This window comes from Desmodus rotundus, chromosome 10, assembly GCF_022682495.2.
Source record: "Desmodus rotundus isolate HL8 chromosome 10, HLdesRot8A.1, whole genome shotgun sequence".
In the NCBI taxonomy this organism is placed as follows: domain Eukaryota; kingdom Metazoa; phylum Chordata; class Mammalia; order Chiroptera; family Phyllostomidae; genus Desmodus; species Desmodus rotundus.
In genome coordinates, this window is record NC_071396.1 from 95835295 (window position 1) to 95850744 (window position 15450).

General features: G+C 49.3%; 1 pseudogene; it reads left to right on the forward strand.

Annotated features, from left to right (window-relative positions):
- Positions 1 to 15450, forward strand: part of LOC112322873 (zinc finger protein 512B-like) — a 30041-nt pseudogene that overhangs the window by 1707 nt on the left and 12884 nt on the right.

The following is a 15450-nucleotide window of genomic DNA, read 5'->3' on the forward strand; positions in this document are numbered from 1 at the left end:
TTCGTCACGTGGCCGTCTAGACACCCTGTCGCTTTAAAAAAAAAAAAAAAAGCGATTGTGTTTCGCAAACAACAGATCGGGTTTCTAAAAGCTATTTCTCCCCCCGCCCCCAGCCACCACCACCCCCTCCCGGGTTTGCGGAGAGGGGGGACCCTGGAGGCGGGGGGGTGGGGGGTGCGAATAAAGGTGGGGAGCAAAGAAGCTCCCAGAACGGACTAAGACGTGGCCGGATCAGAGGAGAAATGAGAAGCCCCGAGAGCACCCAGCGGGCTTCGCCGGCGAGTTTCGGAGCGGAACGCGCCGGTCGGTGGCCCGATTTAGACCCAGGCGGTGGAGCTTCGCAGTGGCCGTCCCGCGCGCTTGCCCTAGCGCTTCATTCATTCGTTTTGTTTTAAAGGCCCTGGCGGCGGATCCCTTGGCCGCGCAGGAGGGAAGGGGGAGGAGAGCGCTGTCTCCGTTTAAAAGACATTTACACTGGACTGGACCGAAGCCCTGGGAGGTGTGCGCTGGAGGGAACAGCCGGGCCGCCGAGGGCCGGGAGGCGGCGCGAATGTGACCTCAGCGGCGGCCGCGTGCTCTCTCCCGCCCTCTCCCGTTCCGGGCTCGGGTTTCTAGGACTGCTTGGAGAAGTGTGTCTTGTGCACAGCTCTGGAATGCATTTGGCCGGTTGACGAGCTGTGAGGGGCAGCATCCTGGCGGAGAAGGTGGGGGTGGGGGGCGGCGGGACTCGCACTCCCGCCGCCGGCAGGTTTCCTCTGTAGCCCGGAAGACCTCAGCCACCCCGCCTCCCGGCGCGGGAAGGCTACCTTTGGAGCAGACCTGCCTAGAACATACAGATGCATGCAGGGCCTGTGTCTGCCCCTTCATCGGCCCCGTAGCTTTCAAGGTGCTTAGGGGTCAGAGAGTTTATCCCCTGACCGTAGGTTTGGGAGAAGCGCAGACCCGTTGGCAGATTACTGCATAGACATGGGGAAAGCATTGGAAGGGGAAAGGACCAGAACTATTTGCTTCGTGAAAGCAGATGGTAGTGAGAAATGTACTGATTTAAGTATACGTATAGGCGTGAGTATTAATGAGGCCACTAGTTGGCATGGTGATCTAACCTCACATCTTTTTTAGTGGAATAAGATTTTTTTCATGTTATTTAGAATTGTGAGGTCAGGAGGACAATGAAACTCAATGGTGCGTTTGAACGGATCTTTAGAAGAGGTGAAATGTACTATTTTCATTTTCCCAGCTAAATTATACATTCATAAAAGGAACAAGCACAAATGAATTTTAGCTTTAGAGCCCAGCCCACTCCCCTGCAACCATTTAAAGGTGCCTGACATGCAATCAATGCTCACTATTTAGGAATCAACAGAGTGGCTAGACCTTAAAGGGACAGTTGGACCACACCCCCTAAGCCCACCAAAAGCACTTTTGGAGATAGAAATGTGAGAGAAAATCAGGAATATCGGTTCATGGTCATCTCCGGGCAAGGGGTCCTGAAGACACTGGGACACCAAGCAACGCAGAGACTGGGCATCATGGGGCAGGGACTGGCGTTCTAAACAGTACTTTATAAGGCCAGGTAGGCAGCAATTGTATGGGATCATAATTTTGTAATAAAAGTATTGCTTATTGAAAAGAGCACTGACTCTGTGTGTGTGTGTGTGTGTGTGTGTGTGAACTTTCTAAAGAAGCAACCTACACAAATAGCCCACAAAGCCCAGGAGAAAATGGGTGAGGGGGAGGTTTGGATGTGAGTGATCCCATCAGAACAGGCCAGGCGGAAGAGACAGAAAGGAGATTTTTGAGGTGTCTGGGAAATGTATAACCCGAGAAAAGCTTAGAAAGCACGCCAGGCTAGAAGTCAGAAAACCTGACTCCTGGCGAGGGCTCTGCCACTCACTGGTTAAATAACTTGCACTTGTGGTGATCCTCACATTAGGCGAGCACTTGGCAGGGCTGTGAAAGCTTTCTGGGCGAGTTCCCTGCTCTCTCGGGGTCCCTTTCCCTCTCTCTGCTCTGGGCCTCAATAGGAGATCTTTGCTCTTCAAGGGAGGCAAAGCAAGGCTCTCAGAATGACAGAAAGGACTCAAACAGAAAGCAAATGTCATAACTCAAATTAAGCTTCAAATGCTGGAGAATCTGCAGACTTTTGGAAATCTGGCCGATGGTGCTAACACTCTGTAATGAGAGGCCAAGCACACGCAGGGCAGGTAGGTTTAGTGGGTGTTTCAGGAGTTGAATCTGACGTCACAGCTTGTCTGGGTGGAACATGCATATTCTTGCAGAGATATGTTCCCATATAGTGTAATTGTGGGTGTTTTAATTCAGGCGTCACCCCTACCTTGCCCTCTGTACATGGCTTTCCTCCTCTATTTTACTGCCCTGAGTAGACAATGGGTGGGATGCTGGGCAAGTAGCTACAATGGCTGGTGCTGCTTTATTAGCTCCCTGGCATTCCCTGAATCAGTTAACATCCCAGCCTTCCTGAGAGCCAGCCCCACCCCATAGCATTCTTATTCCTTTCCTTTCCAAGAAAGAAGCTGGGCAGCAGAGGAGTCCTTGGATGGCTGGTGTGCCTAGAAAGGGAGTTCCTTTCCTTTCCTTTCCATGGGCCTAAATGAGACCAGCAAGCACCCTGTCTCAAACTATGCTGATCCTTTAAAAGAAAAAGTTTAGAAGTTCACCAAACTATTGTGAATGAGTTTGATTCTAATCATTTGCTGGCAGGGAATATGGAATAAAATATCTCATTTGCAGTTGTTTATTTCCTGTTGTGGCTTCTATTTTCATCTTTTAGTCACTTTGGTGATAGATATCAAGCCGTAATCATGGTGCAGCCACAAGTCACAGAGACCAAAATAACTTACAGCAGAGCTATGACAAGCCAGGATGGAGTCAGCTCAAGACCTGGCTACTTAATCACTGGCCCCTGGCACCAGGATGGCTGCGGGGGCTGCCACTTCACTGACCGCTGGCCAAGCATCCAGAGGAGAGAGGAAGCCGGAGGGAAATTTCTCCAAGGTCCCTAGTCTTCAGCGGGCAGGGCCCCAGAGCAGGCCGGAAGTGGGGGAGAACCAGGTGAGCCCTCCACAGTGTCTGGGGGGAGACTGTCTTGAAAGAGAAAAAGGAAGGAAAAATAAGGATCTATAGAACTCTCCGCACCAACAAGCAACCCTAAGCAAGAGCACAAAATGACTCCTGTTCAGGGAAGACAGGATTCTTCCTTTCAGCGCTTTTCTCATTTTTAGTGGGTCCTGAAAGAGAAAGGCAGAAAGAGCCCCAAAGGGCATGTGGATGTGTGTTGGTGGGGCCCAAAGACAGGGGTGAGGCAGGGGTGAGGGCAGGAGTGAGGCAGGGGTGAGGCAAGGATAAGGATTTCTCCTTGCAAAAGCCAAAAGAAAAAAACAATGGAAGAGGCCAAAAAAAGTGTTGGAAAATATTGACATTTCTTGCACAAACGCCCCCTGAAAAATGTGTGAGTGAGCCCTAAAACCATCCTGAACTGGCAGCCATACAAACGGAAGCGACGGTTCCTGAAAGGAAGGTTCACGAGTGAGGCCGATGTGACAATCGGCACTTCTTGGCTTATCTTAAAAGAACAAGAGCATAAGTGAATGAAAATGCATCTAATTCACAATCAAACAGAGATGCTCTAAGCCCTGACTCATCAAACACTCCTCTATTGCAAACATGCTGTCACTGAACCCTGGTATCTGCCAGGTAGCTGCCCAGAATGCTTGGCCAGGTACTGGGGGCTGGAGGGCGGGGCAAGAGGAAATGGATGTTGTTTATGGAGGACACATGAGAAACACCCAGGAAAAGTAAAGATCGAGGACAACAGAGACACCCAAACATAGAGTTGTGACATGGGACGCGCCTTCTTCCCGGGAGGGGCACTGGCTGGCCAAGGACAGTGCAGGGAGGGCGACGTCACTGGAGATGAATGACTCCTCACACCTTTTGAATGTTGCACCGTGTACGTGTGCTACTTATTCAAAAACTATACAGATGTAAAGATTGTCTTTTAAATTCTTGGCTTGCTTTCCTCATTTCCTGAAATTTGCTCTTCTGATGTCCTGGTAGAAAAGGACAGGCTGGTGAAGCCCCCCCAGGGAAGAGAGGCTGTAGACAGCTTCTCCCTCTGTGGGGCAGTTACTGCAGGAAGGCCAATGACAACAGAGGCCGGTGTGTCATCCCAGACAGCAAGGGCGGAGGCTGCCTCCTCATGACTGCGGCAAGAGTCAGCGAGGAAACACGCCAGTTCTAATCAAAAGTTGTTCTAGCTATCAGTCAGGTGCAAGTCCTAACCCAGGACAGACAGCCTTGTAAATACTGCCGCTGGGACCACGGAGGCGCAGGGAGGAGCCCACGCAGCCTCAGGAAAGCAGAGCACGGCTTTCGGGAGCAGAAATGTGTTCACATGATTCTCCATCCATGTAGGCAGCACCGATTCCAAATGTGGAGCCAGGCACCCGGGGAGACCCCTGGGGGATAGAAAGGTGGTATTCAACAGCCTCTGCCCTCAAGAGGCGCGGGAAATCTCAGGACCTATGGAAACAACCAATCTTTACACGTGTCACCAACCTTGAGGCACTGGCCCCAGGGAGAACAGAAGTTCAAGGGATGCGTTCTGTCTGGGAAGGGTCTCAAAAGGCTGCTGGAAGGAAGAACTATTTGGGACTTGCCTAGCTGAGCTGAGTAACCCGGCAGACGTGGCCAGGGTACAAATGATCATGTTCGAAAAGAAAACAGGAAAGAAAGAAAAAAAAATTGTAGTTTTCTGTCAACTTCACAGGCTCTTCAAAACCCAAGGCATGCTGGTCACTTAAATATATAACTTTACCTACAAATGCTCCCCAGCCTCAGGAGGTCAGTGACGGAGGTGAGGCCCGGGCACTGCATGAGGGAGATCGCCTCCCTCCAAGTCAAGTTTTCTTTGTAGAAAGACACTGCAGCCACGACACTAGCTCATCTACAGTTACGGAGCAGCTTCTCCTCTCAAACACCCGGCAAACTCTCCATGGCCTCCACTCCCGAAATCAACAGCCAGGCCTCACTCCGTCAGGCAGGTTCAGGTCGGGAACCAGCACAGAGGGGGAGCTTTCCGCAGTGAGGTTGGCGGAGGCTCCCTTGCAGGACGGACAGAGACACACCCAGTTTGGATGACTCCCATGGACACTAAAAAACTGATCTGAAAGACAGCAGAGCGCGGAAATACGCGTTGAGCCTAATTCCCAGGCCCCCTGATGCGGCCTGGTCCAAGCTGCAGGCCATCCTCACTCGGCCCACCGCGCATCCAAGCCCCTGGTCGCATTGCACTACCGAGCTAACCTTAGCTCCTTTCTGAGTTTGTATCCTGTGTTTTCATCTTTCCCATCCCCCGCCCCCGCCAAAAGTCATTAAGGATGACTTTGGTGCTCAGTGCTGCCCAGCACATGCCGGCTCCAGTCGGAGTGACGAAACACCTGGTAATGGTGACTCAGGGCCCCGCAGCCTCAGGAGTGAACGTTTCAGCTGCAGTAGACAAAAGGAGGCAGAGGTGACCACACGCCCTGCCCCTGGCACGTCCCGGGACCTCCCCGCAGGAGCCCGGCGCCCTGAGTGACGGTCCACGCATCCCTGCGGGGGAGGCCCTGGGGCCGCGGAAGAAACCCTCCGCCCAGGGTTGGATTAAATGTACTTTTCGGCCCTTCCTCGCTGGGAGGCCTTAGGAAAGCCTGTTTCCGTAGTCTGTCTGCCTTCCTCGAGCAACAAACACCGAATTAACAACGTCTTCAGTGTGCCAGACCCGGGGTGAGGCTCGGGAAACAAAGCCCTCCCCAGGGGTCGCTGGGACGTGCGGGGACACTCAGCCGGCCGAGCGCTATGTAAACGAGGCGGCATACAGATGCTAATTAGCACGATTCTCATGGATCCTGGGGAAAGGCCCCCAGTAAGATCATTCTGACTAACCCTCCCAGGCTAGGAAATGAATATGTCGAGGCGTTAAGTGTCCAAGTGATAGGGTAATGAAGAAGGAAGCCACTTTTCCTAGTGTCTGGGGCTTTGTGTGGATTTAACTAGGGCCGGCGTCAGGGAAGGAAGACCAGCCGATCCGAGTTCAAAAACAAATAAATAAGCCTGGGAAATGTTTTGCTTAGACTGAGCGAGAGATAAGTGAGAGGACGATTTTTAAAAAACTGTTTCCAGTTCTTTTCTAGCATAACTAGGAGTCTTAAATATTTCCCTATGTCTTAGAAATACGTTTGTGGGTGATTGTGAGGGCGAGGAGGACAGGAGGAGAGGTCGACCTTCCCCTCACCGGGGAAGAGGCCCAGTAGGTAGGATGCCGCCCTCATGGTCAAGTTCGCATCATGTAGTATGTTTTCAAAATGCTAAATTATTCTGTATTTTTAGCTTTCTTTTCATATTTTGCTGGGTTTTACAGAGATAATACATTCATAGTGGTTCACAATTCAAAGACGACAAAAAGGCATGAACAGACAAGTAAGGCTTCCTTCTACCCTGCCCCCTCCGGCCCCCCTCCTCCTCTCTTGGGGGGCGGCCACCATTCCAGCCAGAGATACAGAATGAATGAGAGTCAAGTTCAAAGTCTCTCGCCCCTGCTCTGAACTCCAGTCTCACATAGCCACATGCCCATTCAACACCTCCCCTTGGACATCTCAAGGGCATCACAGGTTCATTGTGTGCAGAACAGGTATCTTCCTTCCAGAACGGACTTTTCCAGAGCGCCAGCATCAGAAAGCCCACCCCGTTCACCCAGCGGTGGGAGTCACAAAGGCAGGATCAGCCTGGACAGCAACCTCGTTCATATCCAAACCAGCCTCCACGTCCTGTCAGTTTTACTTTCCAGATGCCTCTCAGTCCACACACTTTTCCCCAGGTCCACCCACCTGGCTGCACCGCCAGCCTCCAGCCTCCAGCCTCTCTGGAGACTGAGGCACACAGTGCTTTCCTCCCCTCTGCTCTTGCCTCACGCAGACCCACGGCCCCTCTGCTGAGGTCGGCTCAGTGCGGGCCTGACTGCACCAGCATCCGACGCAATTGCTGCCACCCTCAGAACAAAGGCAAATTCCCTTCCTTGGCCTATAGAGCCCTGAGTGGTCCGGCACCTGCCTGCCTCCCCTTTTTGAAACTTCAGTATCTTCCCTCCACCCAGGGCCTGTGCACATGCTGTCTCTCTGCCTGAAATGCTCCTCTCTCCTTCTCTCCCAAGGCTCCCCCAGACTTCCAGTCTGGGAGAGTAGGTCTCCCCACCCCCACCATTAGGCACCCTCAGAGTCCCAGCCATCTCCCTTTTGTAGCACTTACAACTTTAAGTGTCACATTTAACTACAGTCCCCCCAACTGTGTGGTCCGGGAGGGCAGGGAATGAGTAGTACAGTCCACCAACCTCTGTGACTGGCAAGAGTAAGCACTCAACCAGCGGCAGCGGCGTACCTGACTGCCTGAGCGAGGACGAAGGAGCCTTTATTCTGAGACATGTCCCTCCTAGCTGGGGGGATTAATGGGCCCTATTTTTGATGAAATGGTGGTGATCGTAGATGGTGTTTATTTACAGACTTATTCAGCAGAATTAAATGTTGGCGATGGAACTGAGGGTCCCTCAGTCCAAAACCCTAAAACCCTGGAGATGACAAAGCACGGGTTACCCCGAAAGGATAGACTCTCAGACTGAGAGAGATCCTGGAGGACCCTAAATGCCTCCCTTCCTGAGGAATAAGGTGCTCCAAAGCCCACAGGACTTAGTTAAAACTCTCCTGATTACTTCCGACTCAGAGTCCTTCCCCTCTCACCCTTTCCTGTCTGAGGGTCTTCGCAGGGATTCCGTGAAGAAGGGGAGAAAATTCCCGCAGGTCACCCTGCTGGTTAGTAGCACTCCAGGGCCAGGCCTCGTCCATTCCTCTGTCTACACGTCTCTACCAGGAATGTGCCGTTGTCCCAAATATTTCAAAGATGACATAGCAAATATACAGATAAAAAGAAACAGGAAAAAATAAAAAACCAACAGTCGAGCTGCCTCTGGCTGGTGGCCCCTGGCTGTTTTGCAGGGTAGGGTGCTCTGTGAGTGAATGAATGAATGAATGGTCGTTGACCTCCCTTCTGGGACTCAAACAGCACTCATGGCCTGTACCCCGCAGTTCACAGGATCTTCTTTGACAGGCCCCAGAGTCCTGTCACCCTGCCTACACTGTGGCCCCAGCAAGCAGAGACCATTCCTCAGTTCTCCTGCACCCCAACTATGTGGCAGGCATCGCTCCAGGGGAGTTTGCATTCTAGGGGGAGACAGGTAATCACTAAGTAAACAAATACATAAAACGCAGAATCTCACACAGTTCCAAGAGCTCTGGAAAACAGGAAGTAGAGTGGGGGGCTAGGGCTGGTGTGGGGCTGGGGGTGGCTCTTCCAGATCTGGGATCAGGGAAGGCCTGTCTGGGGTCAGGATCAGGTAGGACCCTTCCAAGAAAGGGAGACAGCTGAGGCCTGGCCTGAGATGGGTAGGTGGGCATGTGAGAGGAACAGCGGGGAGGCCAGCGTGGCTGGGGTGGGGAGAGCAGGGGCTGATGGATTGGAATTGAGGAGGAAAGAGCTATGGAGGAGCTGGATCGTGCAGTGCCTCCCAGGTGTTCGTGCTTGTTCCATGGAAGGTACTGGCAAACCCAAGATAATGGAGGCAGCTATAGCAGGGGCGGCACAGAACGCCCCAGGGCGGAGCCAGGAGTGTCTGTCACTATTAGCTGTGTCACCTGAGACCGAACAAAATGGTGATAATTACACTTACCAATGTAGAGCTGTCGTGAGATTGAACGAGGCGGTGGATCTGAAAGAACATGGTGGAGGCGGAGCTACAGAATCGTGAAGTCAGAAGAGACTCCCATCAGTCCTGTCGGTGGAGCCCAGCATAGAGTAATCCTGTGGTATCCAGACCACAGGGAGCGTTTACCACATGGGCTGGTTGACCAGGAAGCCCTGCGTGGTGGCCTCGCTGCCAGGTACACCCAAGTATTGGTATTTCACAGTTGTTTATACAACCACACAGCCCATGCCCATCCCTCCTCTTCTCCTGGCATGGAGAGGAACATATAAAGTACAGTTTGATGCAGGTAGTGCAGAAACGCTCTGACACCAAAATAACCTGTAAGTGCCCATTTGTTTAAAACAGATCATTTTGTCTAAAATCTTACTTTTGAAAAAAGCAGAAGAAAAAAAATGCCAAAAGAGGCCTAGGGAAACAGGTACAAGCCGACTTGGAAAAGCCCCAGGGGGCCTGAGCCGTCCGCTGGGTCCACGTTCCTCGCAAGTGCTTTTTGCACCTAAGGGATCCTGATGCACAGAGAGGGGAGTCACAGGCTCTGCATGGTGTTAGTGCCACCACCTCCCCCTCCGGCCTCTCCCTGGCACATCATCCTGTGGGGCAGCAGCCTTCCCACCAAGTGGCTCCCCAAGTATTCCCCACCCAGGCCTCTGCCTCACCCTCTACTCCCTGCCTGGCTTCCCTTGCTCCTGTGGCCCTGGGCTCCAACCACGGAAGAGGCTCCAATAATGCCCATGTGCCCAGAATTGCTTACCAGACAGACTTCGGCTGGGTCTCTGTCAAGGCAGAGACACTTAATGGGCACCTACTCCATGAGTAGTAAATCCCTCAGAATGCCAGAGGAGGTGGGCACACCCATCCCATTTCCTGCTCACACCCCATGAATGACACTCATCCTAACCCCAGCCAGTTGTCTCCCAATGTTCTCTATTGGCCTGAGAGGTCTGGGGTGGGTGGGGGGCAGAGTAAATGTCCGCCCAGCTAGGAAGACACAGGTTCCATTTCCCCTCTCCCAGTGATAGATAGGGAACCCCCAGGGTATTTTCATCTTTCCAGAGAATGGCTCCATTCCTCCAGAGCATCCCTGTGCTCCACACAGCCTTCTAGCTCAACATTTGATCTCTCATGGAATATTCTTGCCACTTTAAAGGATCTGGCCAGCACATCAGGCAATGTGGCTGCATGCTTTAATTAATATTTATTGAGTGTCCTTATTAGGTGCCTGGCAAGCACAGCGTTTTGTGTGTGGCTAAAATATCTATTCCCTTTCCTCTCCAAGAACGTACATTCCTGGACAACCCAACGGGGTTGGCATGCCAAGTAAAGGAACAGCACACCCTCGCAACTGCAAGAGTGAGCTGGGACTTAGGGAGAGGACAGAGGTGGCCCACAGGGGTCAGGAGACAGGAGCTTGGGTCCTGGGGGCCCAAATGGACTATGCAACCTCCAGCAGGCAGCGTGACTTCTCTGCACCTGTGTCTTCACATATGTGATCAACAGTGTCACCCTGCCTGCCTCCTGGGGCTGCAGACGTTGTAGAAACCGAGTGGAATCATGTACACCCTTTGAAACATTTAATACGCTGCACAAATTCCAGACGTTTCCTCCCTAATAAAATCTTTTGTGCCTTCCTTAGTAGGCACAAAAATTGAATCAGATTTAAAAGAATGAAATCGGGGGAGGTCAAAGTTGGACACACGCCCGTTGTGACGTGAGCCAAGTTCTGAGGCTCTGAACCAAATTGTGGAGAAGCTCCCCTAGCCTCTGATAACACTAACTATGCTCACCGTCGGTTACATATGGAAAATAAAACAGTAATTGATAAATAATGACCCAAGAATAAACTCTGTGACTCGTGTACTCACAACTAAACCTGCTCTGCCCCACCCTGCAAATGTGTAGGCACGCACATTGGGGGGGGGGCAGTCCTCTGGGGGCCTCTTGGCAATGAGCTGACCCTGCGTATCTTCAAGCGCAGAAAACTGTGCAGGCGCCATATGAGTAAACCAGACCACTAGTCACTATAAAACAGAATGCAAATTTCGTACATTCCTGGCGGACATGTAGATTGGTGTGACCTTTCTGGACAGCACTAGACAATTTGATCAAGAGCCTTAAAAAATGTTCCTGTGGATAAACAAAATGTGGGCCATACATCCAATGGAACATTATTCAGCCTTAGAAAGGAAGGAAATTTTGACACACGCTACATACAACATGGATGAATCTTGAGGACATTATGCTAAGTAATTAGCTCTGTTTAACAGGTAACGACTAGTTACAAAAGGCCAAATACTGTATGATTCCACTTACACGAGGTACCTAACGTAGTCAAATTCCTAGAGACGGAACATAGCATAGAGGTCACCAGCAGCGGCGGGAGGGGAGAATAGGGACTTGGTGAGTACAGAGTTGCAGTTTTGCAAGATGAGAAAGTTCCAGGAATGGACGGTGGGGACGGATGCATGACCATGAGAAGGTGCTTAATGCCACTGAACTGTGCCCTTAAAAATGGTTAAGCTGGTAAATGTTAAGTTATATATATTTTACCACAGTATTTTTAAATGTTTGTAATTCTGACCCAGTAATCCACCTAGGAATGTATTCAAAAGACATAATCAGAGAAAAGGGCAAAGGTGTTCGTACAAAGGTACAAAGGTGTTAAGACTTTACCCACGCTTTTTTCCCTTCAATTTTCCTTTCTGACTTAAGTCTCATTTTGGAAAAACTGCGAACAACCCAAAGGCGAAATGGGAGTAGGATGGGTAAATACATTATTGAATCACTGTGTTAGGAAACACTGTGCCACCAGGAAAAAGCCAGCTTTTGAAGAACACACAATGCCATGGCCAAATACGCACGAGAAGCAGGATTCCAAAGCGTCCACACAGAGGGGTCTCGGGTTTGGAATCTGCACACGAGGCAGCGTGCGGGGAGAAAACACCGTCGGGAAACAGCAGTGGGGGTCTCTGGACGGCAGAGCTTACAGAGGGAGTTTTATGTTCTTCTTCATATGTTTGCTAATGTTCCATGATGGGTATGTATTCATTACTTTTATATCAGAAGAATGATAAATCAATATGAAAGAGGCTCCAGAGCTTGCGGAAGTGCCCCGGATCCCTGCTGGGCCTGGGGATTCTCAGCTACTTCAGTGCACCGGCAGCGTTCCGGAGCATGTGCTTCCAATAAGCTCTCCTGCGTGCCAGCAGATCCCTAATGTGCATTGTCTGTCTGCAGAGGACCCAGGGCACAGCGTGGACACTTGGGGTGGCTCTCTGGGGTTAGGTAACTGTCGCCCAAAGTAGTTTATGCTGCTTTGGGGCATCTGTAGCAGTTCAGTGAAAACTTTTGGGATACATACAGCATTTGCCTAAAGATCACATGTCAGAACTATGAAAGAAACATAAGGTCAGATGTGTAGTTCACATTTGAAGAGGATGTGGTTGGCAAGGATGATTCATATGGTTTAGCTAACGTGTCCAAAACATGATCTTCGTTACACACTAAGTAGAGGTATCGGAAGCTGACCAACTGAAACTACAAAATACAATTGAGGAAAAGCTTCCATTTTCGATGCAACCAAAAAAATAATAATAAAATACTTAGGGAAAGCATTCCCAAAATATGTATGCTCTTCTGTGAAGAAAATTTTCAAACACTAAAGAAGATTTGAGTAACTGGAAAAACATACCCTGTTCTTAGATAGGAAGACTCCATGTTGTAAAGATGTCAGTTCTTTTCTTATTAATGTGCAACTTAATTTGATCCCAACAGAAATGCCAATAGGGCTTAAGCAAGGGATGTGCATGGAAACTGGCCAAGCGGACAGACTGAGCCTAAGGTTTAAATCAAAGGCAAATGCTAGGTAAAATTTGAAAAAGAGTGATGGACAGGGACTAGCCCAACCAAATACTAAGACACCATAAAACTTGAGTAATTAAAATACTTTTTTACTGACATATGCATAGAGAGAACAGAGTGAAGAGGCCAGAAATTGATTTAAATACATATGGTTTTTTTCTAAGAGCCAACTCATGGCTTTGAAAATTTTCTATATTATATGTCTGTTTTCTATTTTGTTAATTTCCACTCTTTTCTTTATTATTTTCTTCCATCTTTCTGTGGGTTTAATATGCTTTTCCTCCCTAATTGAAATGGATACTTAGATCATTGATTTTCAGTCTTTCTTCTTTTATAATATATGCATAAGAATCTCCAGTTCTTTCAGTAGAGGTTTAGCTGTAGCCCACAAGTTTTGATATTTTATATTTTCATTATCATTCAGTTAAAAATATTTTCTATTTTCCATTTGACCCATGGGTTATTTTAGAAGTCTGTTACCAAGTTCCCAAACATTTGGGGGATTTTTTAGTTCTCTTTTTGAATCTTAATTTCACAGTGGTCAGAGAGCATACTCCGAATGATTTCAAATATATGTGGACTTCATTTGTATATGAAGATGTTACTTCAAGTCAGTTAAGAGAAAATGGATATCCAAAATAAACAGCATTTCAGGGCAGACGCAGAAAAAAAGAACCCTGGTTATCGACTTCATTCCACATAACAAAGGACGTTCCAGATGGTTCCAAGATTTAAACATAAAAACTAAAACCATGAGAATATTAGACAAATACAAAAGGAAAGTTTTTAAATTCCACAGTCGGGAAGTTTTCCTAAGTCCAAACTTCGAAGATGGATACATTTCACCTATGTAAAATCCCCAGATCTTTGCTGGCCTCACCTACCATGGACCTGTTCTTGCAGGGCAGCTGAGCGGGGCGTCCTGGGAAGAGCATGTGTGGGAACTACGCCCTGGCAGAGGGGGCTACTCAGGAAGTTTCACGGCCAGTGCGTGGGTCTTGAATGTTTATTAGGATTTATGTAGATCCAGAGAAAGTGGGGTAAGTATCTCAAACCCTGGGAAATGGAGAGGCATTTGGTTTACTATGTTAGAAAAAACTTTGAGATTCTCACAGCTTGGTCCTCAGTTTGCTGGGATTGTCTCATTTAGTGCAATAAATTGTCCAGGACCTTCACTGGATGTGTGGGTCGTCAGTGACAAAAGCCTTCCATGCTGCGCACTGTGGGGGTAGCTAGAAGCCTGGTTCCCTCCAGACCCAGGTGCCACCATTCATCTGGCCCTGTGACCATGGACACATCACTAATTCCCCCTGGGTGCCATTTCCTCAGCCATCAGAAAGGGTGTCATGAGAAGCAGTGGTTAGAAGCAGAGCTCTGGAGCCAGACTAATTGGATTCAAATTTGACTCTGCTCCTTACTGGCAAGGTGCCTCCGTGTTCACATCTGTAAAACGAGGAGGGAGGTGATAATGGCACCGTGGTTGTAGGACTGTTCTGAGAATTAAATCTGTTAATAATTTTATTAATATATGTAAAGCACTAAGAAAAATACCTGACAATGTAGTCAGTTCTCTGTAAGCGCTAGCTGAAAAGGACCAGTCATCAATAGACTGTCATTTAATTCGACCCTTCTAGGAAGAATACCAACTCTCATGCTAAGAGGTGCATGACTTCTTCATTTGGAGTTCAAGGTGAAATTTTAGATCCTGAAATAAGAGATTCTGGAAAGTCTATTTGTTCAGGGATTATGGACCAGACTTGGGAAGAGCATTAGAAATAATCGATGATAGGGCATCCAGCCTGCTTGGAGTTCAGGGACTATAAATTCCCAGCTTTCAAGGAAATCTGTTCTTCCCTAGGTGAACTTTGCAGGCAAAAGGCTGCCCCAGACTGAGCTGTTTGCCTGCCTACAACTTCCACCCATTGACCCAGCTCCTGCCTTCGGCAGCCAGCTAACAAACCTGCTTCCGTCCACCAGCCCTTCTTGACGAGTTTTACTGCATCCTTCCTCACCTCCTCTCTTATGAACTAATTGTGCCCTGTCTGCTGGGCTTTCGTTGCAGGACCAGATTTCCAGATCCCTCACCATCATGGTCACCCTGGGGACCCTCAATTGGTCAACATTCCTGTTGTAAGTTGGTACCCAGATAAGTGTTTTGGATCTGGAATGTCGTGAGTGTTGAATGAATAAGTGAATGAATGAAGTAGTCCAATTTGTGTCATTTATACCAGAAATATCATCTCACTTTTATTAACACAGCCTCAGATTCTATCAGCAATTCCAAGAGGGGCTTCCAGAGCACATTGGCTTGAGGGCACAGGCATGCCTCCCGAGATCCTTTCCCTCCCTCGGGAGAAAAGGCTGTAGGGCCCACCGTAGTGCGCACCCACTCTAGGAGACTGCCAAAGAAGAAGGCAGCGCATCGGAAAAGGTGAAATCAGGAAACAAGTGCTCTTAATCATGCAAAGAAAGAAGCTTGCCAGTGACCTACTCAAAAGGTCCTGTCTCTCCTAATAGACTGAGTGTTAATGGAGTGTTCGTTAGTGCTGCTCAGCAAATATTTCTCATTCCAGTCACAGGCAAAAGACAGAACCTCACTCCCTTGCCTTCCCGAAGTTAGGGGGAGTCCTGTGACCTGACAGCTCAAGTGGAAGAGCCTCCGTACAATCACCGCGTTCCTTTTTCCTGCCTTCGGCGGCAACCTTGCCCGCACAGGGAAGAAATGGCCGGCAGAGCTCCCCACCAGCCTCCCACGCGCATGGAAGCATGAGAAATGAACC